This window comes from Geospiza fortis, unplaced genomic scaffold (assembly GCF_000277835.1).
Source record: "Geospiza fortis unplaced genomic scaffold, GeoFor_1.0 scaffold172, whole genome shotgun sequence".
Classification (NCBI taxonomy): domain Eukaryota; kingdom Metazoa; phylum Chordata; class Aves; order Passeriformes; family Thraupidae; genus Geospiza; species Geospiza fortis.
In genome coordinates, this window is record NW_005054309.1 from 11679778 (window position 1) to 11684799 (window position 5022).

Sequence of the window (5022 nt, forward strand, 5' to 3'; positions counted from 1 at the left end):
TCTTTCCTGTCCCCCCCTGCGTCCACCCTGCCACAACCAGAAACTTTCATGGTTTTTCCATGGGCTGCATTCTTTCTGGCTAGAAACAAACTGTGGCTCTCGCTGCCAGAGCCAGCTCATCCCTGAGGTGCTCCCAGGCTGACACCCCAGGAGCAGCCTGGCTGCTCAGCCTGGGGGAAAAGGGGCAGAATTGCAGAACTCCCCAGGCAGAGCAGCCTGGAGGAAAAGGGGCAGAATTGCAGAACTCCCCAGGCAGAGCAGCCTGGGGGAAAAGGGGCAGAATTGCAGAATTCCCCAGGCAGAGCAGCTCGGGGCAAAGAGGCAGAATTGCAGAATTCCCCAGGCAGAGCAGCTCGGGGAAAAGGGGCAGAATTGCAGAACTCCCCAGGCAGAGCAGCCCCTCTGCCCCAGGCAGGGACAGGCCTCAGCTGGTCGCAGCCCTGGGTGCCTGAGCCTCCCTCACACCTCAGCAAGGTCAGCACTTGCCTTGGGCAGAGCCCCACGAGTCAGCAATGGCAGCTGGATCCCACCCAGCTCTCAGAGCCAGGGAAATCTCTATCTCTGGCAAGGAGCCCATGAGTCAGGCGTGTCATCCACTTATTCAGGCTCTCTGGCTTGTCTTGGGCTTGAAATAAAATTATTTCAAAAACTACACCTGGAAGTGTATCACAGCCTCCTAATGACACAGATGAACAATTTAAACACAATCTGCTGCTGCAGGTGGAAAAGGCTCCCTCCTTCCATCCAGTCCCAGCAGCTCAGGAAGGAAAATCTTCCTGATACTCTGGGCTTTCCTCCAGAGCACAAGGAGAGGGCAGCGGGGCAGGGACAGAGCCCCAGGAGATGCCCGTGCCAGGGGCACCTGATGCCCACTGGCACTCCCAGAATGCTGCACGTGTGGCAGGGACCACAGGAGGGAACTGCAGCTAAAAAACCCCAGGAAACTACAAATCAAAACCAGAATAGCATTTGATAGCCAAGGAAGCAGAGAGGAGGAAGCACCAACGAGTCAAACTGCTCAGTGCAATGGCTCAGCAACTGTGGAAGTTGTTACATGCAGCATTCCTCGACTCCCTGCTGACTGCTGTTTCCATGCAGTGCTTTGGTTTTAACACAGAATCACAGCTCATAATGCTGGTGAATAAAATAGCCAAGAACAGTGTGTCCATCCAGAAGGACAGAGAAAATCTGCTCATGCCCTGTGCAGCCAGGCCAGGAAGGAGAGGAAGGCAGTAACGGAGGCAAAGCTCTCCCTCGCTGCGTGCAGCCGCAGAGCTGCTGAGCACACAGCTGCAGGGGAGCTCGGGGTGCAGAGCCCTCCCAGCCCTGCCCACGCCAGGGCTGCCTGGCACACACGGCCTCAGGACGCTGCACGCCCTGCCCTGGGGAAGGTGTTTGTGCTCAGTTTTATGTTCTCCACCACGTGTCCCTCCTACACTCCTGCTGCTGAAAGCACATGTCACTGAGGGGACTGCTCCTCTCGTGGCCATGCAGATAAAATTTATTGTCTTCTTAATACATGGAATAAAATGGTAAAAACTGTCACACACACACACTGCTGTGCTGGCTGTGGCTGGGGCTGAAACCACAGCAGTTGCTTATCTCAGAATCAGGATAAACAAATCACACTGGCTCAATGCTGCCCTGCAGGAAAGGTTCTGGCCCCAGACTTGTTCTGCTTATTACAGACATGTGCCACTAATATCAGTACTTCTCATGCTGCAGAAAATCATCTATCCATCTGACATAAGAGGGGTTTGTCTCTGGGCATTTCTGCCCACCACAATTTCAGTGCCATCCCCACAGCCTGGTTGGCATTCAGGCTCCCCTGGGACACCAGGCCGGGGGGAGAAGCCCTTGTGCAGATCTGTGGGAACTCCTGCATGAAACCTGCATCCTCGCAGCCAGGAGAAACCAGAGGAGCAGAGCTGGGACAAGGGTGCCAGGGCCCTGCAGGGCAGCTGAGCAGCGCTGGTGGCATTTGCCAGATATGTTTAGTTTCATTTATCCCCTCAAATATAAGCAGACACACTCAGCCTCTCGAGCCAGCAAGCACTCACAGAAACATCTGAGCTGGGGAAAAACGAATGGAGCGCTGGCAGAAAGGGAGCCAAATGTGTTTGTCAGAGGCACTTGGATTTGCAAAGCCAGCCCTCTACAGCCAACTCAGTCTTTGGAAATCAGTGGGAGTTTACCCATGTCATCACTGGATCAGAATTTGGCCCCTCATCCCTGCTTACCACGACGCAGAGATGAAATCCAGCTCATGCACAGCCAAGCAGGTATTTTCTGCACGGGGTCACGAGGGAAAGCTTGCCAGCAGGACAGAGTGAGCCCTGTGCCACCCTGGCTTGGTCTGTACTTGAACCAGCACTACCAGGGAAAGGGGAAGCCAGCAGGAGAGCAGGAGAATGCCAGGCACAGCAGAGGCTCAGCACAGGGAAAGTGTCAGAGGTTCCAGCAGCAAGGAAAACCCAAGCTCCATGTTTGTACACAACTCTCCCCAGCATCTGCACTTCAAAGATTCCAGCTACGTGGCCTCTCTGCCAGATGTTTCTTGTTCTTCTGAGAGCAGAGATGGATGGAGGGAGCAGAGTGCAGCTCCTGGGCCAGAGCAGCCCTTTGGACCTGCCTGGGCACAGCCTGGCACAGCCTGGCACAGCCTGGACCTCCAGCACCCCCAGAGCTCCTCCCAGCCCCCCAGAGGCGCTGTCCCAGTGCCTGGAAAGCAGCACCAGGGGCCCAGGGGCGCTCCTGGTAAGGCACTGCAGGGATGTGCCACCATGCAGCCCCACGAGCACACACAGGCGCGGTGTGAGGAGGGAGCCTGGCACCCCAGGGCTGCCTGCGCCAGCAGCACGAGCCCTCCCGAGGGCTGGGCTCTGCAGCAGCTCCCCCCCTTGTCCCTGCTCCCCCTGCCTTGTCCCTGCTCCCCCACCCTGTCCCTGCTCCCCCTCTGCAGGAATTGCAGCTCCCAGAGGGAATCTCACAGACCCTTGGTGGGACGGACACAAGGACTAAACTGGAATCAAATGCTATTTTCATGCCATCCCATGGTCAGCGGGGCACAGAGGCTCCCAGTTTTGCCCAGCACACACGATGTTGATCTCAGGAGTGTAACACCCTCCTGGGGCAGTCGCTTTGGACCTCACATTGTCAGCAAAACCAGAACAAAGCCAAAGGCTCTCTGCTAAACACAAGGAGATAAAGCAAACCAGAGGCCAAGAGCATGTGAATTTACAGCTAACTACTCCCAGGCAGCAACTCTGGTCTTGGCTAATTTCAACATCAGAAAATGTTTTTCCAGGAAGGACTCAGAAATGAGCTGAGTCTTTCAGAAAGGGAAAGAATCCAAGCTGTCCTTTTTCATTCTTATACTGAAAAGGAACTCTGAAAGTCCTTTTCTAGAAAAGGAAAGACTACATTTCGTTCAAATGCTAGAGAACCAGTGATGTTGCCCAGGCAAGCTTTGGGCTCTCCCGTGTGCGGGCGCTGCCTGGGGCAGCCCTTCCTCCTGCCCTGGGGGCACAGCCCTGCTGGAGGAGAGGAGGGGTCGGGGTGGCTGTGGGGCGCTGCCAGCCCTGCCCCGGGTGCTCCTCAGGGAGTGCCAGGCACGGGGAGCACAGGAGGAGGGCAGGGAGCAGCTGCAGAGCCGCCCACCCACCCCTTCCAGCAGCGAACCAGGCCCTGATGCTGGGCTGCGAAACAGCAAAAATGGCCATCGTGTTTGCAAATGCAGAAAACCTTCTGTGATTAAGTCCAGCATTTACTGCAAATAAATCCAGTGTTTAGAGTTGTTTTCCAAGTGCTTTGCACGTAAACAAGGCTTTATTAACACGCTGGCAGACGTTTAAAAGCTGTTTAATTGCACAAGTCCCCACTGGCAGGGACAGCTCAGCAGGACAAACCTCGGGACTTGGAGCCAGAGCAGCTCCTGGCCACGGGGCTGGGGCTCAGCCTCAGCACCAGCCCGGCTGCAGCACCTTGCAGGGCTGAGCTTCCCTGGGAAACCATTGCTGCACACACACTGACAGCTGCCTCAGCCCCGAGACAGCCCTGAGGAGAGAGGTGCTTTCTCTTCAACTCAAAAAATGCTGGAAAACAGGAAATTGAGGCAAATGTTGTAGAAAGAAGAACAACATTGCTGGGGCTTGTGAACAGAGCTGCTGAACATGTGGCTCAAGAACTGCTGAAAGAATTAAGGACACATTCCTTTCAGCTTGATTCAACAATTTTCTTTACGTAAAAAAATGCAGCATTAAGCTGACTGTTGTGGAAAATTTACCATTTTGTAGCAGCGACATACCAGCTTTAAACAGAAATCTCTCAGCCTGCATTCACAACTTGCTGTAGTTTTACCAAGACCAGCATTAAAGTCTTTCTTGATCTGACTATTTCCTATTTCCTATTGTGAGATTCAGCCATTCCAAACCAGAGTCATTGCCATGTCCTGATCGAAGCAAAGGTTTCTTGTACAGCAGTGATGTGTTGTACCTACAGCAGCAATGCCTTGCACCCACAGCCTCTCCAAAATCAGTGATTTGTCCTAGTGCAGCTGCAGAAGTCAGTCATGCTCTTGGGCTTGACCTGTCTTCAATTAAAGACTCAGGAAGACAGTCAGAGTTTGAGACTCCTAATGCAGCACATTTAATTTCCAGATGGAAGCCAAGGAATAAACAGAAGAGAACATTTATTTTAGTGGCTGTCGAGTTGCTTCCAAGTGCTCTGTATCCCACATCCCTGAGAGGATAAATAAAACCAGATCACGCTGGGCTGAGCGCAAGGGATCCCAAGCCCCAGAGCCCGCAGGATCCCTGCTTGCCCAGGTGTCCCGGGGACCCTGCAGCACCTCCTGCCCTGGAAACGCCCGGGCAGCAGCACAGTGCCCCCCAGCCTGGCACCAGGGCCTGCCCCACGCTCTGCCCCCTCCCCGAGCCCCCAGTGATGGAATTTGCACTCAGGGCTGTGCCAACAGCAACAGGGAGGCGAGAAACCAGAGCGAGCTGCAGGGTGAAGGAATGG